The sequence below is a fragment of the Taeniopygia guttata genome, chromosome 5, assembly GCF_048771995.1.
Source record: "Taeniopygia guttata chromosome 5, bTaeGut7.mat, whole genome shotgun sequence".
NCBI classification, from domain to species: domain Eukaryota; kingdom Metazoa; phylum Chordata; class Aves; order Passeriformes; family Estrildidae; genus Taeniopygia; species Taeniopygia guttata.
In genome coordinates, this window is record NC_133030.1 from 11,600,302 (window position 1) to 11,625,460 (window position 25,159).

The following is a 25,159-nucleotide window of genomic DNA, read 5'->3' on the forward strand; positions in this document are numbered from 1 at the left end:
AAAGGGTGATGAGATACAGGAAAGGGCTGCCCAAGGAGGATTGCCGAGCTTGGTGCACACCATGGTCCTTGGAACCTGCTCCAGGTGGGAAGTCACACAGTGATTCACAAAGGTGGGATACATAACCCCGGGACATGAAAGCAGCAAAACTCTGGGGAATGGTTTTAAAGGAAAAGAGTATTAAGGGAATGGAGTCCCCATCCCCGGAGGTGTTTAAGCAATAACTGGATGTGGCACTCAGTGCTCTGGGCTGGGTGACAGGCTGGGAACTGTCACAGGTTGGACTCGGTGGTCCTGGAGATCTTTTCCGAGAGGATTGGCTCTTGTGGGATCCTTCCGTGGTACTATCGGTAGCGCAGGTGCCCGTCAGCCCGGCAGAGGCCCCTGCCCGCAGCCGGCGGGGCTCGCCCGCATCCCGGCGAGAATTCCCCGCTGGAATCCGCGGCCGGCCCGCCACTGCCCCGCCCCGCGCCGCTACCGCCGGCCGCCACCAGGCGGCGCCGCCGCGCCCCGCACCCCTCGTTGCCGTGGCGACCGCAGGTTGCGTAGCGGCCCTTACGCAGTTGACGCAGTGGGCGGCCCCGGCGAGGCGGGGGCGGCCCCGGCAGGGCGGAGGCGGCGTTGGAGAATCGGGGGCCGCAGGGCCCCCGGCATGGAGGAGGCGGCGGCGGCCGCGGCGCTCCCGGGGCGGCGGCGGCGGGAGCGAGGTGAGGGACGGCGATGGGGATGGCGCGGCGGCGGGGGCCGGCGCTGCGGCAGGTGCGGGGGAGCCGGGAGGGCGCTGGCAGGGCCGGGGGAGCGCCCGCCGCCGCCCCCCGCCCCGCTGGGCTGCAGGCCCGCGGCGCCCGGGGGGTCTGGATCCCGCAGGAAGCGCGGCATTCCCGCCGGGAGGGCCCCGCTCCCTGTGGCCTGCGGCCCGGGGGAAGCGCTGGGCTTCCACCTGCGCCTCTGGAAAGCCGCCATCCTGGCCGGGCAGGTGCGAGGCGTGAAGGTGATCCCGCCGTTCGGGATTCGGGATGCTGCGGTGGGAGGCGGGAGCGGTGCTGCTGGATGTCCGGGGAGAAGAAGCTGCGGTGTGGGTGTGACACAGGGATTCTCGCTCCCGGCTTTTATTACTTCCCGCAGGGAACGGTACCTGACTTGAGCAACGCGGGCGGATGCTGAGCCGTGGCCGTAAAATCCCCAAATTTAGGATCGCGGGCAGCTGCAGAAGTGAGATATCCTTGTAAAAGTAAGGGAGATGTCGCTCCGAGATATTGGAGCTGGGATGCTGCCAGGATGCTCAGCCAGAATTCCCGCTGTGCCCAATTCTGGGAATTAGTACCTGCTGGTGTATTTGGGACAGGCTTCAGTTGGCACTGGGAATACGGGAATGGGGATTGCCGAGCCTGGTGCACACCATGGTCATTAGAGCCTGCTCCAGGTGGGAAATCACACAGTGATTCACAAAGGTGGGACACAGAACCCTGAGACATGAAAGCAGCAAAACTCTGGGGAATGGTTGTAAAGGAAAGGAGTATTCCAAGGTGGGAATATTCATCTCCCCCCTGGATGAAGCTTAGTGGGGATGAGTTGCTGCATCCTCCTGGCTGGACAGGGAGAAGCAGCCGAGTTTTTATGGTCAGGCTGAGTGTTCTTAAATGGGAGATAATGAAATTGTGGGAAGTGGCTCTTGGAAAGCTTCGGACTCTCCGTGATTCTGGCATTGGCTTGGCTGAAATGTGTATCCTGTGGACACTGCTGGAAGAAGCTTTCCAAGTTGGAAACCTGAGCTGGGGGAAGGTGTTTGTTGTGGCAGGTGTTGGTTTTCAGGGTCATAAAAGTTGCACGGGGGTCTTAAAGCTGCTGGGGAAATTCCAGCAGCGCCAGCTTGGACTGGGAATGGCTGAGGGGGTCGGGAATGCCCAAGAGGGACAAGAGACTTGGAAAAGCAACTGTTACATGGTAAATGATACAAATAACCTGGAATTTCTGCAGCCAAAACCCTTTAGCAAGGAGCAGGATAAAATTCCCCCTTTAAATGGGAATTTAAACTGGACGTTTCAGAGTGGGCAGCTCTGCTTTCCAAAATTTTACACCAAGGGTCAAAATCAGGGATTTAAGGGTATGGACTATGTACTGCGGGTACTGACTTTGTCAGTGCTGACCTAAAAAAATCCTGTTTTGACCTGAATTCCCATTTAGATTAAGGCACTGGGCACTTTTTGCCTGCTACCTGTACAGCCAGATCCGAATGCCAGAGATAGGGAATGTGTAAATCCCTCTGTGGTTGCTGGGAAAAGGGTGGTAAGAAAGGGAAACTTCTCTGGGCTGTGTCCTTCCCTTTCCAGAGGGCTGGGTAGAAGCAGTTGTGCAATGATGGCATTTAAGGGAAGTGCTGTGCCAGGAGGAAAAGTGGGAAGGGTGAAAATGATCTTCCCAATGACCAAAAGTGTGAGGCATAAAAAATAAAACCTACGTTTTGGAAACTGTTAAAATTCCCTGGATGAACAATTACAGCAACCAAAAAAAACTCCTCTGCTTGGGGCTTTTTTATGGACTTTGGGAATCTCAGTCCTGTTCCTTGTGCTCTCCCTCCCCTTGGAAGTTAATTAATTGAGAGCTGGATTTCGGAGCTGCTGTATCATTGTATGGATTTGCAAAATCAGGATTTACAGCTTGTCTGCCTTAGAAATTTTTCCTTAAAGTGGCATAATCCTGGGTTTTGCGGGGGGTCTTTTCCAGGCAGCTGGAAAGATGTAGGGAGGAGAAGTGTTCAAATTGGAGGGTGTAAAACTCAGGAAGCTGTTCAGCTTTGGATGGAGAAGAGTTTGGAGAAGCTTCCAGTCATTCCCGGGCCTGGCTGTCATTTACAAAACTTCCTTGGACTAAACCAGCAGGAATTCTCTTCTGTGCCAAACATCCCTGTCCTGTCCAAAGGCTTTTTTTTGGGGGGGGAATTAAGTCTTTATACCTCCCCTAGACCACGCAACTTTATTGTGGGGAGCCTGCACCCTGCTTTTCCTCCCCTCCCATTCCATCTATCCCATATAAATGACCCTTGGTTCCACCTCTGCTCCCGACAGTGATTCAGCTGATGAATAAGAACATCCTGAGCTGGATTGAGCCCTGGAGTTTGAGGAATTTCCAGTTAAAGACGCAGCAGTTGAGATGGGGTGAGTGAAACTATTTTAATCTGCTCTTGGAGCTGCAGGGCTGGAGTTTTTCGGGAGCTGGGAGCAGATGAAAGTGGCCTTTGTGCCATGGGGAGTGTGACAAATGGACTTTTGTGGGATCTGCAAAGAGCGCCAGGATGTTTATTCCTGCTAGGATAGATGGGAGTCAATCAGGCTCTTCATTCCAGACCAGTTGGAGCTGATATTTTTGTATTTCATACATGATACTGTTCATTTAGGTGCGTTTCTATACCTTATTATGTGGATTTTTGAGGAGAAATCGGAGAAAAATCCTTGAAAATTTGCCAGGTGCAGCACCTGCCCAGCTTGGAACTTTGAAAGTGGAAGAAATTAGAATGGTCTTCCAGGTTTTGATAAAAAGTGGGAAAGTTTGCCCTGCTGAGGAATATCCTGCCCTGAAATATGGACAAAAATGCTGCTGGACCCTAGAAAGGGATTTTGGATAGAGGAAGTAATTCCCACAGAGTTTCAGGAAAAATGTGCCCTGTCCCTTCAGGCATTTCTTCTTCTTCCTTTTCTTTCCTTTCTCCCTTCCTTCTAGTGGAAGGCACATGGATCCCTTACCTCTGGATCTCTTTGGAAAGATGAAATAAAAAAGCTTTGGATTATTTTCCTCTTCCTTGTAGCAGGAGCTGGAAATCTGCATGGCAGGCAGAGACTGTCGGGGATTCTGCCCTGGGCTCTTAATCCAGGAGTTCTTTCTTTAACTCAAATCCTTCCTTAACTGCCCTTGTGCTCCAGCAGATCCCTGAAAATCCTCATCCTGCCCCATCCATTGGCATTCATCCCTCTCTTTGAGGAGCCTTCTGAGCTCCTCTTCAAAGATCTATGGAATTGCATGAAAATTGCTGGCTTTTTGTTCCCTTCCAGCTGAGATTTTGGTTCCTGCGTGTTCCCTTGGTGTGGAATTAAAACAAGTGGGTTCCTCAGGGATGGCTTTGAACTCAGTAGGAATTTTCCCTGCAAACAGGGTACAAGATGTAATTTAGAGCCTTCAATTCCAAGTTTTCCTGGTGTTTTTCACTTGGCATTTCATCAGGAGTCAGTGGCAAATATCCCAGGGTAACTCACTCATAGCCATCGGTGAATATGGAAATGCCACCTTAAATGATCATTTTCCACAACTTCTTTCCTCTGGAATATGTTTCCTTGGGATTTCTTGGCCTGAAGGTTTTATTATCCCCACAGACCTGAGTGATCCTGATTTTACATCCAGGCAGGCTGTGGGACAGAATCCTTATGCTTGTTCTTTTGGAATAAAATGCTGAATCCCTCAGGCCACCTTAAAACATTTGAACTGGATAATGGGAAGAAACAGGAAAATTCAGGACATGCCTATTATAGTTCAGTGCAGCAAATAGAAAATGGGGGAGGTTGGGATGGAATTCAACCCTTTCTTCCCTGAAAGGTGCTTTTCTTCCCTGGAAGGTTCCCATTTGGATGTGTCCTGCTGCTCCATGTCTGCTGGAAGTTGGAATTTCCACAGCTCTGCATCCTTTGGGATGAAATTTATTATTCTGACATGGCTTGTCTTTGCAGCCCAGATCCCTGGTGTTGACACAGCCTGGATGTATTTTTGGAATATGGATTTCGGCTCCAAACTGGGAGCCTCTGGAGGCTTGGCTTTTCCCATTGGGTCTGCTAAATAATCCTGCAAATTGGTGCTGTTTTCTCCCCTGGGAAATGAACTGTTTCACCTCCCAGAAAATCAGAACAAGGCAGGTGCTGCTTGGGAGCTTCCAGCATCTCAGCCAGCTGGGGATTGTCCTGAAAAAGAGTTTATCCTGCTCTGCTTGGATCCCATGATTAGAATCCTGGAATGGTTTGGGTTGGAAGGGGCCTTAAAACTCACCCTCTGTCCCAGGTTACTCCAAGCGCCATCCAAGTTGGCCTTGGACACTTCCATGGATCTGCAGCTTCCCTGGGTACCCTATTTCTTGTTGATATCCAGATCCTATAAATGTTCTTCATTTACTTCTGGGCCATGTTGAACCTTTGGAAGCACGTTCCCCTTTTTGTGACTCCGTTTTTTTCCGGCTGATTCAGTTGTTTGTCACCATCTCCATGGCACCAGAGCATCCGCTAATGACAACCAGCATTTCCCTAAATGAGAGCATTCAGGGATGAACTGTTTTTTTCCTTGGAGAGGGGAAAACAAATGCCCTGTCGGAGGAAGGAGAAAAACTTCCCATAAAAGCAAGAATTTGTGATTTGTGCTGCTCATTTTCTTCCCTGGATAGAGTAGGGAATAAGGGAAAATTTCCTGGAGAGACTGTGTGCTCTGTGGGATTGCTCTTCCCTCTACCTTTGTCAGTTCTCCCTTATTTTTTAGTGGAAAAATAGGCATCCATGTCCCAAAACTGGAAGGATTAGAGCTTTCCTCAAAATTCACTGACAAATCCAAGGGCAAAATTCCCTTTCCCTTTGTGGAATTGTGGTGTTAAAACTTATGTGGGAAGCCACAGGCTGCTTTGTCTGGAAAACCTTTTTCCCTCTAAATTTTGTGGCTATTCCTGGATCAACGTGTTGCTTTTGGAAGAGAATCCTTTGGCCCTTAAAAAAAAAAAGGGATAATATTTTCTCTCTGAGCTTGTTTGAGCACCTCCAGTGCCATAATCAAATTTAACTCAGTTGGAAATGGGCACATCCCCAAATCCAGTGTTATCCATGCTTGTTCCAAGGCCTGACAGAGGCTGAAATAAAGGGATTTGTTGCATGTAACTCTTTGCCTGATGGAATCCCAGCTGGCAAGGAGAATTTTGGGACTCTCCGGGGCCTTGCTCTGACTTTGTGTTCCCCTTGGATGAGGGCGGAGGAGAGCTGGGAGGTGGGAAGCACGTGGGAAGCTGCAGAAAATGCTCAGGAATGGGCGGCTGAGTAAGTGTGGAGCCTCTTGGGAATACTGGCAGAGTTGGTGAAATTCTCTTGTGAGGTGAGGAGCAGGAATTTGGGGAGGGAAATCGGGAACATACCAATGTTGGAAGTTTCTCTTATCTAATGTGTGAGTTTGCAGGATGTGTTTCATCATAGAGAAAAGGAGGATTGGGGGAACTTCTCATTCCCTACAACTCCATGACTGGATGTGGGAGCCAGGTGGGATTGGGCTCTTCTCCCACCAAATGACAGGAGGAAGTGGCCTGAAGTTGCATCAAGGGAGGTTTAGGTATGGATATTGGGAATGTTTCTTCATGGAAGGGGTTGTAAAGCACTAGATGATGATGCCCAGGGCAGCAGGGGCTGGTGGAGTCCCTGTTCCTGGAGGGATTTAAAATCCATGTGGATGTGATGTTTGGGGACTTGGGTTAGGGGGTTGATTGTTGGATTTGATGATCCTAAAAGTTTTTTCCAGCCTTACAAATTCCATGATTCTCTATGTGCAGGCCAGGCACTCTTGAGGGGTTTGATGTTCCCAACTCTTCTCATGTCCTTCATAGCATAACCCATGTTTTGTGTCCATGGATTTGCTGGCTCCTTGCACGTTTGTTCCCTGGAATGGCCTGGAACCCTGTTTTCCAGCCATTTCTGGGTGGGAACTCCAAGGATTCTCCCATCTAGCCTTGATTCCTTGGGACACACGAGGCTTAGTTTGGTCCTCAAGGGGAGGATCCTGCCAGATTATCCTTCTCTTGGGGGGTGACAAGACAGGGAAGTGAACTTTTGGAGTTGCCACGTTGGCAAGCCCAGTAATGACTCGTGGTTCCGGGTTTATGGGCCACACTGAGGGGATTAAGGCAGCGGAACTGATCTGAGGTGGCTTTTAATGACTCTGGGCTCGCCCAGATCCTTCTGGCTCAGGAGAGCGGAAGGGAATGCGCTGTGTTTGTTCACTGGATGCTCATCCAGTGGGTTGGATTAGTTCAGTGTTCCGTGGCAGCTCCAACTGGGTGGACAAGGTGCTGGGGAGGTGTCACCTGGGCAGGCTGAGGAGAAGGTGGAGTTGCCCAAGGGAACGTGGGAATCTCTCCAACACTGGGGATTCTGGACTGTCCTCAGCCAATTATCCTCTTAAAACCTTGGGATGTTGCACAGTGGATAAGTCAATCATAGGATATCCCAAGTTGGATGGAACCCACAGGGATCATCGGAATCCAGCTCCTGTTGTCCTTGGTGTGCCCAGCTGCCATTGTATTTATCCTGTTGTTTTCCAGATGCTCTCATTTTTTTTTCCTCGTTAACTCTTAATTGGTCAACACTTGAAAGCAGGATGTGGATTGAGGCACTTCCCACTGCTAAAAAATGAGGCTTCTCATTCCAGGAAAGCCTAGGCAGGGGGAGTTTGGGAAACCAGATGGAATGGGAAGAACTCATCCTGGTTCCTGCTCCTGTAGCGGCAGGATTTTGCCTTGTGTGAGCCGCAGCTGGGAAATGCTGCCCTTTGGAGTGCAAAAAGTGTGGAAGGGTGTGGTCAGAACAGTCCGGAATCTTTTCACCTGAAAGCACCTGATTTATGACACCAAAATCCTAGTGTTAACATGGATTTGTTTGGTGAACTGCTCAGCTCTGAGTTGCCTGGGGCTGGGCCAGAACACTCCCTCCTGCCTGGCATAGAAAACACAGCCCTGGAGCCTCCTCTCCAGAGCACAAGGGCTCAACATTCCTGAAAAACAGTGAGTTGGCCTTTCCCTTCTTCCAGCAGGTGCTGTTTGGTTAAACCTTTAGAGAAGTTTTTGGGTGGAGAGCGGGAGCAAATTCCCTTTTCCTTCTGGAATGCTTTCACCATTCCATTGTGTCAGGGCCTGGAAGTTTTACATTGATAGAGTGAAAACAGATGGATCTTCTGCCTCAGTGTCCAGAGGTAAAAGGTGTTGTGCCAGAGGGTGCAATACTGGAATTCCTGGTTGTCCAGGCCTGGAGAAGCAGGAGATCCTGTTCCCAGACAACATGACCATTTGTTGCTCTGTACTTTAGACAGCAATCCTGGTGTTTGCTCAGCTCCTAACACCTGACTGCAAGGGTTTACCAAGGAATTTGCATTTCAAATTTGAGTTTTTATTGAAACTCTGGGTTTTTTTACAGAGAAAAAGTGACAAATCCCATTAGGAGAGAGGAAAAGGGGTGGCCCTTGGGGCTGTGGCTGCTACTCCCGTCTTGGAGGAGAAATGAGAGAACTGTTCTTTTACCTTTCCTAATATTTGCAGTATTCCAGCTGCTGAGGCTCCATTAGACATTGCTGCTCTTGGAAAATGAGATGAAGTTGGAGGTTCTCATGTTCCTATGGGAACAGGGAGTTGAAAGGGTTGGAGTTCTCATTTATAAGATTTTTCAGGAAAGGTAGGAAAGGGATTTAATTTCTGACTTAAGTGGGAAATCAGGATTCCTTCTCTCCCAGTTGCCTCCTGACTCCAAGTTTTTCCATTCCAGGCTGCTCTGTGGCCTCAGAGTTAATTACAAGTTGGATAAGGAGATGCCTGAATCCACCCTGTCTGTTGTTTTGCTGACTCAGAGCTCCTTTTTTTAGGGAGGGGGGCAGCAAAAAGACCCCCCTGGATTCCAGATGTGTGTGGAACAGGGTTAGGAACCCCCTTGGGATGAGTTTTCCAGGCTAAGCTATTCCTGAATCTGCTTTTCCCACCTCCTTGGAAGTAGATAAGATACTCAGGACAGAGAAATCTGGTTTCTTTTTCCCCAGTGCAGCTGTTGTTTAAGTAGCTCCCAAGGAATATGGGACTTTGCCCAGTCCTGTCTGCACACCTCTTCCTGGGAATATCACCCCACGTGTGTTCAGGAAGGTTGGGGGAAATTCAGGAAAACCACTGTTGTGTGAGGGAAGAGGAGTTGGAGTCCCAAAGTTCACTTAGAAAATTGAGATGGGAAAAAGATGAGAGGTCACAGTTAAGGAAGAACTGTGGTTTTTAAACAAGTTTCCAGGCAAATCCAATGGAAAACAGGCACCTGCCATGGAATGGGGCCTGGATTTTGGTGTGCAGCAGCTGTGCAGTTTTTTACCTATGGGAGCTTCCCATGGGTTCTTCTGCCACTGCACCATGGCTGAGTTGTGGTCAGTGCATCTGGGACTCTTGCCTGAGGGATCCAATCCCTTAATTAGTTAAAAATCTGGGATTTGGGACTTCTGCCTGAAGGTTGTCGTCCCTTATTTTGTAATAATGGGTTGGGGTTTTTTTCCCCTAAATTTGGATTTTCCATTAATTAGTAGCTGTTATTAATTATGACTTGGTACTCTAATACTTCAGTTTTCCATGTTTCCAATGCTGTAGAATGGAATTTGAATTCATGTTCATCCATCCCTTCAGAGAGCAGGGAAGTTTCAGCTCTCTGGTTAAAGGGGAGCTCTGTCTTCCTTGGAGCCTTTTTCCTTGGAACTATTTTGGGAACATGATTTCATCTTCCTCCTGGAGCGGGGGAAAAGCCCACCCCAGAAACGTGGGGGATTCGGAGCTTCTGTTCTTCCCTGCAGAAAATCACGGAATTGTGCCTCAGATTTCCCTGAAATGGGGGTGTTGGATCATTGTAGGAGGGAAAAGGGGTGAGTTGTGTGCTGCTGGTGGATGGATCTGTGCTCTCCAGAGGTCACTCCTTGCTGGCAGCCCGGAGCAGGAATGGGATTCCTGGGTGCTGGCAGCTGAGGGAGGGGTGTTAAAGAGGCAGCTCCTGCTGGTCTCTTCCAGTGATTCCAACCCCTTCCCTCCTTGTTTTCTCTTGGATGTTTACCTCTGGATTCCTTGGCTCCCATCCTGGTAATGCTAAATCCTGTGGTGGACTTGGGAAGATCCGCATGAGGGTGGAGGTGAGATTTTATCCCGACACATTTCAGAGCCTGGATTGTCCTTCCCCCTCCCCCTGCTGCTTTCCTGGTGGAAACGTGGAATCTTCCCATTTTGCTGTGTTGTCTCCTTCCTGGCTTATCAGGGAGAGAGGGAAGAAAGGATGTGTGGGCTGCTGGTGCTGGAATTTAAAACCTCCTCATAGAAAGGGACAGGGTCATCCCAATGTCCTTTTCCCCTTCTCCAGCTTCAGGCAGGCAGCTGGAACATCTTGAAAATTCCAGCCAGGAAATCATGTAACTGAGGGTGGAATTATTCCTAGTGTTATTCCCTGATTCCCTTCCTCAGAGGGATCATTTGATCTTTTGCTGGACACTGATCCCAGCTGGGAGCAATGAATATGGTGGAGGGAGTAAGAAACCTGTGGACATGGAGTTTTTCCAGCTTAAGGAATGCTTGGGGTCATCCTGTGCTGGACATTTCCATGCTGGATGCTGGAGCTGGATATTCCTTGGGTCTGTCTTTTCTGCTGTTTCCCTCTTTGCAGTAAAATAAAATGATTCAATATCCATGGGATCTTTATAAATCCTTAAATATCCTTGGGAGGTTGCAAAAATGGGAATGCCAGCAGTTGGAGACATTGACTGATTTCTTTTTTTCCCCACTGGAGAAGATGTGTTGTCTGTGGAATGTGGGGATGACTGTCAGGAACATGGCTGGGAAGGTGTGTGAGAAGCTCCTGGAATGCTGGGAGCTGTTAGGAGTGCTCAAGAGATCCCTTCTCCAAGAGACCTTTGGAATTCTCTTGGTATTTTGAAAAAAAATCAGAGCCATCTGACAAGCCAGCTGAAAAGTGACACTTGAGTTGTGCCAGAGGAAGTTTTAGGTTGGATAATAGAGTAAATTCCTTAATGGAAAGGTTGCAAAGCATTGGAACAGGCTCCAGTGGTGGAATCCCCATTTCTGGAAGGATTTAAAATCTGCATGGATGTAGCACTTGGGACAGTAGTGGTGGTCTTGGCATTGCTGGGGAATCTTGGACTGGGTGATCTTGGAGGGCTCTTCCAACCTGAACAATTCCATGATCCATTTGTCTGTGCTGTTGGACATACAGAAGGTTTCAGCCTGGCATTTGAGAACAATTTGCCTCTCCCATGGGCTGTGGGATCCCAAAACATCTCCACAAGGATGCAGGCAAAATTCCTGTTATTCCTTATCAAAAAGACTGTGAATATTCGCCCTTGATAAGAACTGTAGGAGATCTCAACTTGTGCCTGTGCTCAGAATTTAAGGCTGAGGGAAGGAACTGAGGCAAAAAGAGGCACAGGATTGGGATGGAGAAGAGTCGGACCTGGGAACGGATAATGCCTGATCCTTCAGAGCTTAATTATTACTCTTTAATCAACTGTGTTAATTACAATATCATATTGCTCCCAGGCCTCTGAGCTCTGATCAGGGATGAGGATGTGAACTGAAAAAGATAGAATCAAGGAATTTTTTCTGGCTTTGGAAGTTCACTTGCCCCAGCAATAACGGAATGAGTCACCAAACCCCAACTCTGGTGCCTGTGATCTCTTCCCAGCTGATTAGAACATTTCTACCAAAAGCTCTTCCAGGCATTTCTTTTTGAAGCTTAATTGAAAAAGCTCTGGATGATTGGATACTTCATGGTTAATTATAAGATAATGAAAGGAAAGCAGGGAAAATCCACACCTGGACAAATCCTGCAGAAGGAATCTCTGCAAAGGCACTCCATTTAATTGCCAGGATGGCCACACGTTGCCTTGGGAATGAGAGGAAAAAGGAATTTCTTTTCCAGCAGCCTCAAACTGGTTGGGCTGGGAGCCAGGGGTTTGTCCTCAAGTAGATCCCAATGAACAGCATTTTTCCTTATAATCCTGTTAGGATTAGAAATTCAAGTGTGAAATTAATTTGGAATTCATGTCTGCTGGAGGAGGGGAAATCAATTGCAAAATACATCCCTGTGCTTTTGCAGCAGGGATCCTTCCCATTTTCTGACGATTACCAACTTCCCTGGTCAAAATTTGAGCTCTGTGTGTTTTTGGAAAAATGGAATTGCTTTCCTTTGCTTTCCAAAAGCTGCAGAGGTGTTGAGTTCAGTAGAGAGGGATTGGGATCATGTGGCCATGATCCAGGATGTCCAGCAGCCAGGTGTGAAGTCCTGGTACAGCCCTGAGGATGATCCTGCTCGGATGTTCTGCAGGAAAGGTGATGCTTTTCCTGTTCAATTCAGACATGGATTCAGGACGGGCTGGGATTGCTGGGAATGTTCAGCCTAGACAAGAAAAGGCTCCAGGGAGACCTTGAAGCTTCTTCCAGAGCCTAAAGAGGTTAGAGGAGAGCTGGAAGAGGGACTTGGGACAAGGGCCTGGAGTGACAGGACACTGGGAATGGTTTTCCATTGCCAGAGGGCAGGGATAGATGGGACATTGGTAAGAGATGCTTCCCAGTGCTGATGTCAAGGCCCTGGAATGAATTTCCCAGAGAAGCTGTGGCTGCCACACCCCTGGAAGCATCCAAGACCAGGACAGGCTTTGGAGCAACCTGGGATAATGCAAGGTGTCTGCGCCCATGGAAGGGGCTGGCTGGAATGGGATGAGCTTAAGGTCCCTTCCTACCCAAGCCATCTGGAATTTAGGGATAGTTTTAGGAGGAGTGCATTCATCTCATTTTCAGGACCCTCCTATCTATATTTTAGGAATCAAGTGGTTGATTTAGGTTCTGGATAATCTCCTGCTGCTTCTGAGTACTCCTGCCATAGTCTGGCATTCCCCAACTCTGGAGCTGGTGCATTCCCACATGTGGCCAGTTCATCTTTCCTGCTCCGTTGGCTTGGGAAGGATTGTTCCTGGTTTTCTGTGGCATAACCAATTGTTAGGAACAGTCAGTTCCAGTCGTTCAGTTTGTGCCTGCACAGCTTCTTGGAGCCAAGGAATGCTTTTCCAGGGATTTCTTCAGCTGCAGCTTCGCTCTTGTCACGTGGATTCTCTGCTTCTGCCTCACCTCCTTTCACCTCCTTCTTGTCCGGCTTTTCCAAATGAATTCTGGCTCTGGAGCTGGTGGCTGAGAGGGCAGGGACAGTGCCCCTGGGGTGACAACTTTCCAAGCTCCTTTCAAGCTCTGCTGGAGGACTCACCCATAACGAGGCAAAGTGAAGAGGGTATGGGACCATGGAGAGTGGTAACAGGAAGAAAAATCCCAGAATAGTTTGGGTTGGAAGGGATCTGGAATGTGATCCAGTTCCATCCCCCAGCCATGGGCAGGGACACCCTCCACTAGCCCAGGTTGCTCCAAGCCCCAGCCAAGCTGGCCTTGGACACTTCCAGGGATGGGGCAGCCACAGCTTCTCTGGGAAATTCAGGGTCTCATCACTCTCACAGGGAAGAATTTCTTGACAATATTCCATCTAATTCCCCCCTGTGGCAGTGAGAAGCCATTCCCATTGTCCTGTCACTTCATGCCTTTATCCAAAGTCTCTCTCCAACAATCTTGGAGTCTATTCAGGCACTGGAAGAAGCTCCAAAGTCTTCTTGGAGTCTTCCCTTCTCCAGGCTGAGCAAGGTCAGTGTATCAAGGAGACACCAGGAGTGTCAATTAGGGAATAAGCATGGAAACACAAGGAAATTCCTGGTGCCATGGCTGCCACTGGGAATGTGTGGCCATTCTTCCTGTGGCACTGAGTTTGCTATCAGTGTAGATATGGGAATCAGCAGTTCCCACTCCAGGATCTGTAGTGGTGAATCCACAGGAGAAACTAGGCACAAAGAATCTGTGTCAGCAGGAAAAAGTTGGAGTAAATATGTGTAAGTAATTCCAGGAGTCAGAGCTGAAAAACCAGTGGAAATTGAGGAGATGTAAAGCTGCCTTATGGAATTAAATAATTCCTGAGTTTGAAACTGAATCCCTGTCTCCTGGCTCTCCCTGGGGAGCATTAGGCAGGGCTGGATCCCTGCTGAGGAGGTATAGGTGTTATGGCTGCCAGGAGAGCACAGATCCTGAGGGCCTGGAGAAACTGTGGATCAGCTCCACGTGCAGGCTGTGGGTGGTGAGGAGGAGGGATGTGTGTGCTGGGATTTGGAAATGTACCTCCTGGAGTGTCCAAGGAGAAGGGAATGTGGAAAAATAAATACATTTTAGGCTTAAATGTGACACAGGATCAGGAAAGCCTGGGCTTGATTCATCCTTGCTTACATAAGCAAAAGAAAAAGAGGATTCCTGCTTTCTATCACAAATCTGAGATTCAGGAAGAGTCTGGAGAGTTCAGCTTGGCAGGATTCAGTCCGGGATTGCAGTTCTAGGTTGCTTGGTTGTCATTAGGGGAGCACTGGATTGGGTAAGACTTCCTAGGAAAAGGAGAAGGAAGCATTTGGTCTGTTGGTGGTTTGGAGAGGTGTGGGACCAGTTGGCTGTTTGTTCCCTGTGGTGATTCCAACATCTTTATCCCAAGCACCAGGTGGAGGAAAAGCAGGCTGGTAAGTCCCAGGATTTGATTTCCACAGGGTGGGAATTTGGGACTTAATTCCATAAACTTGGGAGAGAGTTGGAGCTGCATGTACTGGACTGTTGGTGGTTTTCCATGTGCTCTTCCTCAGTGAGCTCCATGTTCCTAATGGACAATGGGCCTTTCTGGGATGGGATGAGAGAGGAGCTGTTGGGGTGTGGAAGGAGGGAACTGCTCCCAAGGGTCTCCATGGGTACTGGAAGAGGTGATTTATTCTTAGGAGCAAGAACTGAGGCAGGTAAAGTTTTCCCAAGCTGTCATTTGGGTGAGCTGGAGACCTGTAATCTGCCTCTCCTTTCCTCATTCCATCCCTCCTTCCCTGCTCCTAGTTTCTTTGGATTTGCACTGTAATTAGCAGTTTTATGGGAGCTGGGGCAGAGCTGGCAGCTTCCTTTAGAAAACAGTTCTCCAGGTGGGAATAAAGCAGGATTCTTCTGCTGGGGATGCTCAGCTTGATGATTTCTGTTACTACCAGGGCTATTCCCATGCATTGAAGTGGAAGCCACAGGATGGGAGGGGCAGAACAACATTTCTTGGGAAGTTGCAGCTGGAAATCCAGAGTTAGGCTTGAAATGTTCCCTTTGAGCTTAGGAAAAAGGGAAAAAAGGATGTTGTCCATCTAAGCCAAGAGCATTTCTGGGCTGAAATTCCCACTTCTCTGCTATTGTGCATTTAAAACTCCCACCTGTATAGGTGTTCTCTTCCCCAGACAGGACTTTGGTGTTTGATCCTTGCTTCCAGGGTAAACATGGAAGTGCCAGGATACATTCAGTGTGGAAAGAAGCCCTTGGATAGCAGCAATCCTTTGGGTGCTAGTGATTAGTTCACAGGATATTGCTGGAAAAAATATGAATTCAAGGTTGGTTTTTTAATCCATAAATATTCCTGTAAGTTCTGGTTTATCGAATGAGCTTGCAGAAATAACTAATTCCAGGATATCCTGATGTTGGTTTGATTTTCACTGCAGGCTGGGAATAATACGGAACTGGGGCTAAGAAGCAGATTCTGCTTAATGAGGTGCAAGATTGATGCTTTCCAAGATATTGGAAAGTGAGAATCTGGGAGGGTTTGGGGAGTTACAGGAAAAGGCAAAGCACAGATATGGCATTTTCAGGGAATTCACAGCATTCAGGAATATTCCCTCTTGCACATACTCCCACAGGATGAGGTCCTCAAAGAGGCTGTTGGTGGCTTTTGCTGGAAGTTTCACTTAGACTTTGGGAAGTATGACCTCTTTCCAGGCTGATTTCCAGGAATGTGGGATACAAGCATGTCCTCAGCAAAGGAAACAAGCAGGGACACGGTGAGGGAAATAAACAGGCAGCATCAGGAAAATGGGAATAGCTCATGTCCAGGTCAAGTTTACGCTGTTTGAAACCATTCCCAAATTTTTTGAGCCTGGAAGTGTCACAGATCCAGGATCCCTGTTTAATGAGGACAAATTGTATTGAGAAAAGATGCGTTTGGGTTTAGATTCCCAAAAAACCTTTTCAGATAGGCCTGATGCCCAGCATTTTTGACTTGCAGCTGCCTAGCCACTTACTCATGGAATATGAGAAGAGGAAAACTCCTGAGATAAGTTGTGGGATGTGATACAGAAAAAAGGCCAGATTGGGAATGCTGGTGAACAGGGAGTAGAGTAAGAAGCTGGAGGCCCTGGAATTCTACATGTCCCTGTACTTGTTCCTCTTTCCCCCTCAGGGCCAGGAGGGAGGGAAGTAATCACTCCTTTAAATTCCTTAGGATCATTCCTGGGAGATGAGCAGAGCCAACATTCCCTCCTGTGCCGGCTGATGCACGTGGAGGGAACCTCTCCCTGACGATTCCCATTCCCATGGCTCCGGAGCCTGGAGCCGCCTCTCCGGATGCGCTTCTCCTCTCTAGCACATTTGTGGGGAGGGGGGAGCAGGGAAGGAGTGCCAAGGAATGGTGTTGACCACACAGTTTTCCTGAGTTTGGCAGAGATTTTGTGTTCTCCCACTTCTTTCGCTCTCCTCGTGTTGGCAGCGGTGGTCCCGGCGCAGCTCCCGGTGGCTTTCCCTGCATGTGACTCATCCCCAGGGAATTCCTGAAGCAATGAGTCAAGTTATTGGGAAAACTGTTTGCCCACTAGTGTAAACTAGGGAGCCAAGAAGCTGCTTGCAGGAGGGGAGAGAGGCAATTCCTTTTGGGAATGATTTGGCTTCTCCTCCCTCTTCCTGAAGGCATCGCTTCCAGATGTGCTGGAGCAAGGATGTGCCTCTGAATCCAATATCTCACCTGGATATTTGCTCCTTCTGCTTTTTTTTCTGCCTCTTTATAAAGGAGGCTGAGCTGATAAGCATTCCCGGGTGGAGTAAAACTGTCAGGGATTTGCCAGGATTGTAGTGGAAAATAGCTTTTCCTAAAGAAATGAGGCTCCATCCAAAATGCTCCTTGTGTAATTACTGGTCACCCCTTGGATTTGCCCTGGCTGGCTTCATCCAGCCCTTGGAGTTTTGGCTATAAATAACTCAGAGGCTGTGTGCTTTCCAACCAGGAATTACCAAGTTCTGTGTGTAGCTGTGGGATATTCCAACAAAACCAAGGACCGGTGATTCCCAGTAAATATATCCAGGGAGCTCTTCCACATCTGGGAGCAGATTTGGGGTGCTAGGAGCATTTATTGCTGTATCCATCACCTCATCCAGGTATTCCTTTTGCATTCCCTACCCCATTCCAGCCAAGCTTTCCTTGTTGTAGGGGATTTTATTCCCCTGTAGAACATGGAGTTCTATTTCAAATCCCAAATTTATTGGAGTTTATTACATTTTCCCCCCTGGCAACTTGGCCGTTATTTTTGCCGGAGCTTGGAGTGGTCGGGAAGCTGCCCGTGGGCTCTGCTGGCACAAACTGTGGGTGGAATTGCGGAGCTGCCGGCATTGAGACAAGGACTGGGGGTTGTTTTTAACTCCATTCCTGGCAGCACACTGGGATTGTATGTGACAGTTCCTTCTCCACTCCCAGATTCCTGAAGAAGTAGTGGCTTCCCTTGTTTCTCAGCCAGGTGTTTGTGCAGGCTTTGGATTTTCCACAGGCTGATGAGTCTGGAGCTCTGGAGTTAAGGTGTGCTCTTGTCATGGTCAAGGAGCAAAGTCCTGGGAATCTTGGAGGTGTGAGTGAGGCTTTTCCATCCCTTTCCAAGCATTTTCCTCCCTTTAATTTGGGAGGCTGGAATGTCTCACAGTGATCCCTGTCTTCATGGACTTACCCCTACAAACCTCTTCCTTTATGCCCAGGGATGATTGCTGAGGTCTGGAATTAATAAAGCCCTGTGGATTCTTCATCAAGGGGGACGTGGAAGTGCTGGAGCATGTCCAAGGAAGGGTTTGGAACACAAGAGGCAGCTGGAGGAGTCAGCCTGGAAAAAATGAGGATCAGGAGGGATCTTCTCACTCTCCACAAATCCCTGACAGGAGGGTGGAGTCAGGTGGGATCAGGCTCTGCTCCAGGGAATAAGTGGCAAGATAAGAGGAAATGGCCTCAAATTGCACCAGGAGAGGTTTAGGTTGGATATTAGAGAAAATTCTTCAATGGAAAAGGTTTTAAAGCATTGGAGCAGGCTCCAGTGGTGGAGCCATCCCTGGAGGGGTTTAAAAGCCATGTGGATGTGGCACTTGGGGACATGGGATAGAGGTGGCCTTGGAAGTGCTGGAGGAGTGGTTGGACTCAATCTTGGAGGGTTTTTCCAGCCTTCATGGTGATGCTATGGACATATCCTGGCCCATGGGGTAGTGCAGGGATGTCACTGGATATCCAGTAGGGAGAACCATTGGGATGTGCAGTGTCACTGGTTTGTTGGACTGGGATCCCTGGGAGCAGTCTCGGAACTGGTCCTAGTTGTTCAGAGGAGGTGCATTCCAAAGTGGAGAATTTCCTTGTTTCTCTTTAATTCAGTGAATCCCTTATCCTGCTTTTAACTGGGAACAAGTGCTGGGAGTGGTGCCTTTGGGATTTGCTCATCCTCTTGCACTAAATCCATTAGGGTTTGCAGGATAGTCCAATTTTTCCTGAAAACTCCACTGCTGTAGTCAAATCCATGCCAAAGAGATGCATTATGGAGTCTCCTTATGAAAAATTAATAATTCCCAATGTAACAGAAAGGAGATGTCTTGCATATTTGGAGGCAATGTGGGATTCATGAGACCTGTTTCTACCCAAGGCAGGAGACTTTGGAGTTGAGGAAAGAGGGGATGGATTTCACCAAGGAGAACATGCACCTTGATGTGTTTATGGCAAAGGGGCTTTGGGAAGGAGTCTGAGGGAGGAATGAGGTGGGATGGAGATGAATCAGTGCTGGGCCAATTGGGAAGTGGTTACACCAATCTTGTGTCTGTCACCATTGCAGTTACAAGGAATTTATTCCAGGATTTCAGGGTTAAACTGGTGGGCCAAACAGGTAAGTTCTTGTTCCCAGTGTTTTGAAGGTCAGTTGATACTCTGAGATTATTTTGGGAATTTGTGTCAGTGGGCAGTGCTGGAGTTCCAGATCCAAGCTCATCCCATTAGTTCTGTCCCAATGACATTGTGGAGGTGATTGTGGTGCCATGGCCTTATCCCGAGGGAGCCACATCCAAAGTGTGCCAAGCCACAGGAGGCTATTTGAACCTTTCCTGTCTTCAAGCTTCATTCCCTGGCTCTGCCACTGACTCATTTTATTCCATTCTCCTTGGAAAATGGGAGATTATCAAGGAGAATCTTCAAAGTAGCCATGAAGATATCCCAAAATTCTAATCCCTGTTGATTTTTGCCAGTGATCTCTGCCTGGGATTTGTGTATAAATATGGCTCTTAAATATTCCATGGATCCATGGAATATTCCTTAAAGTAGGGGTCTGTTCCCTTAATCACCTCTGGTGAGAGCAGAGTTCTCACAAGCTTCCGGCAGCTGCTCTGCCTTCTTCCCCCTGGGAAGAGCTTTCCCTGCAATTCCTGCAAGCACTGCTTGCAGCAGATACTTCCTGCCCCTTGGAAAAGGCAGAAAGGACTCGCCTTCCTTTGGTGCCATGGAATTTGTCCCCTCTTGGTATTTAATCCTGGGATGGTTTGGTTTAGAAAGGACATGGAATGCTTGCTCATCCCATTCTACCCTCTGCTGTGGACAAGGACACCTCCCACCATCCCAGATTGCTCCAAGCTTTGTTCAGCCTGGACTTGTCACTTCCAGGTTTGAGGCAGCCACAGTTTCTCTGGGAAATCCATTCCAGGGCCTCACCACTCTCACAGGGAAGGATTTCTTCCCAATATCTGATCCAAACCCACATCATGTGAGTGGGAAGCCATTCCCTCTTGTTATGTCCCTCCATGCCCTATTCCAAAGTCTCTTTCCAGCTCTCTTGGAGCCCCCTTAGGCACAGGAAGAGGCTCTAAGGCTCCCTGGAGCCTTCTCCTCTCTGGGCTGAGCCATGCCAGCTCTCCCAGCCTGGCTCCAGAGCAGAGCTACTCCATGCAAATTCCTCTGACCAGCTTCAGGACATTCTGTATGGATATAACCCATCCCCCTTCTCCCTGGAAGGCGAGAACAATTCCCAGATTGTGAGAAACCAACTCAGAAACAGAAAGAGCCTCATTTAAAACCCTTGAGAACAGCTGGACGGGGCCTGATGGGGTTGGATCCAAGCTGGAATTGATGATTTCCGTCAAGTCCAGTAAGTGCTTGGTGGGAGCGAGAGGGCTGTGGGAGCTGCAAGGGAATGATCCAGCCTGGAGTGGGAAGCCTGTATTCCATGTGGGACATGTTGGTGAGGGAAGGAAGTATTTGGGGTGACTTGATGGGACCACAATTCCATTGTTGGGAAAGTGAATTGTTATCCTGCAGAGTGAAAAAGCAGGATGCAGCACATCCATGCTGTGCCCTCAGGACAGGTGTCTCCAGCACCTGGACAAGGTGACCTGGATGTGCTCTCAGGGAGAAGGGGAGCATCTCTGCTCTGGAGCAGAAAATCACTCCTGAGGAAAAGCTGCTGTGGGAGGTGGCAGGACACAAAGCTCCTTTGGTTTTGGTTTTCCTGCTGCATTTCCTAAGAAGTTGAGCTGGGAGCTGGCAAGCCTGGGCTTGAACTTCCCAGTGGGACAGCAGGTTGGGACATTCCTGGGGAACATGATGGCATTTTAGCAAGGGAAAAGGATCCTGGGAGGGTCAGCATTCCAGGACACGGAGCTGGATTTCTGTGGAACAGCAAAGGGCTCTGTCTTTTAGCGACACCTGGAACCATCCACTGAGACTTACAAATCAAATTTTTTTTGTGAATTCTGTAGCCCTGAGCAGTGAAGGCAAACATCTGGCTTATTTTGAGGGAATTTCCTTGGCTGAGTCACCCTGGAGGACTCTGGAATTTGCAGAGGCCAGCTGGAAGAGGGTGCTGGCAGAGATGAGATGGGATTGCTTTGTCATACCTGGGTCTTGTGAAAGTGCCATCAGGTGCCTGAGGGAGAAGGTAGGGAAGGAATATTGGGATAACAGGGCTTTCTCCATGCAGACATCCCTAAGGATCTGGCAGAGGGAGAAAAAACTCCCAGCAGATCATATTTCAGCCTGGGTTTGGCCTCCCATGTTTTGCTCTGAAGAGCAGGAGGTTTTGAGGGAACCAGGGGAGGTTTTGGGGTGATGGAAGTGGGAATCCTGAGTTAGCCTGTGGATGCAGGGATGAGGAATTGCAGGGGGTTGTTAACCTTTGGATGCAGGGGTGGAGAATTACAAGGGGTTGTGAACCTGTGGATGCAGGGATGGGGAATTGCAAGGAGTTGTAAGCATGTGGATGCAGGATTGGAAATTTGGAGGGGGTTGTGAGCCTGTGGATGCAGGAATGGGGAATTGCAGGGATGGGGCATTGCAGGGAGTTGTGAACCTGTGGATGCAGGGACGAGCAATTGCAGGGATGGGGATTTGCAGGGGGGTGTGAACCTGTGGGTGCAGGAATGGGGATTTGCAAGGATGGGGAATAGCAGAGGTTTGTGAACCTTTGGATATAGGCATGGAGAATTGCAGGGGATTGTGAGCCTGTGGATGCAGGAATGAGGATTGCAGGGGGTTGGAGCATTGGGCTGTGTGGGTGCCTCGGGAATCTTCGATTCTGGGAGCTTGGAGCAATTCCTGCCTGGATTTGGGTGGAGGGAGTGGGTGACTTTGGGGGTGTTGCTGTGGTGTGGGTGGGTTCCTGGCATGCAGGATCCAGGCACAGCCTTTTTCCTTCAGCTTTATTTCCTGGTGTACTTCTCCCTAAGGAGGCTCGTGTCAGATGGGATGGGCTGTTGGATTAGCCTAAGTCTCCGAGGTTTAGCTGGAATGTTGTCTCACTAGCGTTTTTCTCCCTTGCTCTTTTCCCTAAGCCTTTCCCTACAGACAGCTAATTCTCCCCTTCCCCCACATCCTGTCATAGCCCAGAGCATGTCACAGGGAATTAACGGCTGGAAAGGCCGGGAGAGGCTCCTCTGGAACAGTCTCTCCTTTCTGTGCCCGGGGTGGCCCCCTCTGTGTGTCCCTTTTGTGTCCCATCCAAGTCCCCTCCCCCTGGCCATTCATGGAGAGTCCATAGCCAGGAGCCTTTCCCAGCCCGGTGCCGTGGCTGTGTCCGAGGGCTCCCGGCAGCGCTCCCGGTTTCCCGGTGGGAAGAGGGAGGAGGTTTGTGCCGCTCGAGGGGTTTCCTCCTCTCCCGGCTCCGCATCTCTGACAGCATCGCCCGCTCTCGCTCCCAGTCCTCCTTCCCACAATCCACGTACAATCTCCTCAGAATAGGGATGATGTCACTTCCTTCCAGAGGGTGCTGGGGGGTGTGGAAGGGGGGAGTCACGACCTCTGGCTCTCGGCATTCCCGGTGGATAAATGAGGTGCAGGGAGGGAGTTGCTCTGAGGATGATGCCCGGCTCTGTCGGCAGGCAGATCCCAGTTCCCATGCCGTGCTTCCCTTTGCCGAGTGGGATTTTCAATGGCTGCAGGAAGAGTTTGCTGTTCCCTCCTGAGCTCGTGATGCCTATCTCCCTGGATATGCACTTTTCCTGAAATCCCCTTCTGGGAGAGAAGGATGCACAGCGGCTGGACCACATGCCATGTAAGATTCCTGCTTCCCTAGATCTTGCCCGGCTCTGAGGGGACTCCCTGTGCATGTGCTTCCCTTATTTCAGTGTTGGGAGCTTGGGGCTGCTTGTACTGGGATTCAGCTTTCAAGATCCTGGCAATGTTTGGCTCTTTCCAGCAGTTTTAGGGACAGTGTGAGGGTTCTTGCTGTCGCAGAGCCGGGGTCAGTGGTCTCAGGGCTCTTTGCACTCCAGCCTTCCGGTTCCTCCCAATTCCTCTGCTGGATCATATCTTCAGCATCTTAAAACACAGTTCCTGGGATATACTGTGCTGGAATGAAGCTGAAGAGTCCTCACAGTGAGAGCTTTTTCTGGTGGGTTTTCCAGTCTCAGGCCTTCCGTCATCTCCCTCCTTTCCAAAGCAGGGCCAAAGCCCCGAACCTCCTGGTTTAAATTCAGGAATCTTTGGGAGTAAATTGGGAATGTTCCTGCCCTGGGAGCCTGGTAAATGGAGTGACAGTTCCACAGTGAGTATTCCCATATGTGACAATGAGTGACAGGCTTCTCTGCTCTGTCCCCATCTGTTGCTGTGGATAAGGAATCCGCATTGGATATTTGTTGCTCTCATTGACATCCTGCTTCTCAAACTGGGAGAGGGTGGTGGGAACTGGGAGAGCCCAACTGGAGGGGTGAAAGAGTTCCGGAAAGCGCGTTGGTGGGATGCAGCCGAGGGATGACGGGAACAGAGCTGGGCTGGGAGGTGCTGGAGGTGTATCCAGGGTCTGTGATATCCCAGCTATCCTGGGTGGTGAATGACAGGCACGATGGGGCTGGGAGGGAGTCTCCAGATGGCCAAAGGAGTGAAGGTAGAGCTGGAATGTACCCAGTGCTCTGATTATTCTGCGCTGAGGAAGTGGGAATCCAAATGGCGTTGGAATTTCGCATTTGCTTTGTTTGTGGAATGGAGTATTTCTTTCAACTGAGTGACAGGCTGGATGCAGCATGTTAGCTATGAAATCTCCTGAAATTTGAGGGGATTGTGTAGGTTTTCAATAATGGGTGGCTGAAACAGGTTGGAAGATCCATTCCAGTGGCTGTGGGTGTCGGCACAGAAGAGGAGGCGACTCTGGATTTGGGATATTCTGGCAAGTGGTGGGGTAACCACACCGGACTGCTGGGTTGGATTTAGTGGGACAGGGAAGGAATTGGTGCCATGGGCTGTCTCAAATCTAACGTTTGGGTTATCTGGACGGTTCAACTTAGTTTAAATCATGAGCAGCCTGGACTTGTGGGAGGTGTCCCAGTCCATGACAAGGGAGATGGAACTGGATCATCTTGAAGCTCACTTCGTATCCAAATGATGCTGGAGTTCTATGGATGTCCTCCCCTTTCTAATTTGTTTTACCCACAGCACTAAATTAGGGGCATCATATCCAAGTGTGGGGTTTTTTTGCCTTGTACAAGGAAGTATCAAAAAGGTGATATTCCCTTGGGAATGCTGTTGGAAATCCTGTTGTAAGTAATGGATGAGGACACTTTGTCCTGACCTGGCAGTGTGCTGTTGGGCTCGCAGAGACAAGAATCCAAGAGCACTTACAGATTTGCAAGTGCAGCTTTGGAACAGCATGGCCACCGCAGGCCATGGGTGGAGCACTCCAGCAGCAGTGCATGGATGTGGGAACTGGGAGGTTGGTGGAGTTAGGAACTGATATGGATCAATTGGGAGAGTTTGGAGTAAAGAGGCACAGGTGAGGTATAGCATTCCCTGGTGGCACAAGTAAGAGGTGGGACAGGGATTAGGGCATGGAAAGAGGGACAGGACTGATCCCCAAATCCAGAAATCCCTGGTGGCTGTGGCCAGAGTGCAGACACCATCCTGGATTTGGCAAAACCAAGGAAAATTCCTGGTAGTGGGTCATGTGTTGAGCCAGGAAGGCAGCAGTGGGATAAGGTGTGCTGCCAGAGTCCCTCTGGAGCAGCTTGGAGTACGGCCAGCTGGGATGGAGTGGGATGGCTGTGCTGGAGGAGGCTAGAGCACCCTGTGCAGTCTCGTGACTTTGCACCACTCCTGTTTCTATTTTCCAAAGGGTTTGGGAAGTCCTAAAAATAGGAGCACAAACAAAACCCTGTGAGGAATAGCAGCTACTCAATCTTCCACCTTGGAATTGTTGTGCTTGTCAGGGCTGGTGTGGACACAACGGAGATGTGGAGCTGGCAGGATGCTCCTGCTGGTCCAGGGGGAGATCTCCTAGGAGTCAATATCCTCACTGGAAGTGCTGTTGGGAGCCACTCCATAGCTCCCCAGATGCTGCCACTGGCTGTTAATGGATATTTTGGCCTCCTGAGCCAAGGGGGGGGGGGGAGAATTGTTTGACAACAACAGCCTGGCAGCATGGAAAAACACAGTAAAAGGGTTTTCTAGAGATTTGAGACCAGGGTGACCTGTCCCAAATCCCACAGTGGCTGCTCACCATCACAGCCTAACAGGATTCCAGGTAATCCTATGAAGTGGAGCTGGATGAGTTACACACCGGCTTCACCTAATACTTCCCACTCCTTCAACTCCCAGCCCTCCTTCCTGAGCATGCCATGCCCCCTGCTGCTGGAAGGAAGAAGCTCTGGGATAAACCAGGATGGCTCCCAGGTTGTGGGGGTCTCCAGAGGGGGCTGGAGAGGCTCAGCAGCAGCTTTGCTTCCATTCTTTTCCAG

The 25,159-nt window shown here is 49.5% G+C and overlaps 1 protein-coding gene across 4 annotated transcripts in view; it reads left to right on the plus strand.

The window, feature by feature from the left end:
* Positions 1-571: 571 nt before the first annotated feature.
* DAGLA (diacylglycerol lipase alpha) overlaps positions 572-25,159 on the plus strand; it is a 56,411-nt gene continuing 31,823 nt past the window's right edge. The window contains exons 1-2 of one of the 4 annotated variants that reach the window (XM_030273597.4): positions 572-707; positions 3,066-3,155. The gene's annotated coding sequence lies outside the window, so the exon portion shown is untranslated. Of the gene's footprint in view, positions 708-872; positions 977-3,065; positions 3,156-22,346; positions 22,486-25,159 lie in introns of those variants that run through there. The other 3 variants (XM_030273599.4, XM_041716482.2, XM_041716481.2) reach the window with 3 other exon arrangements.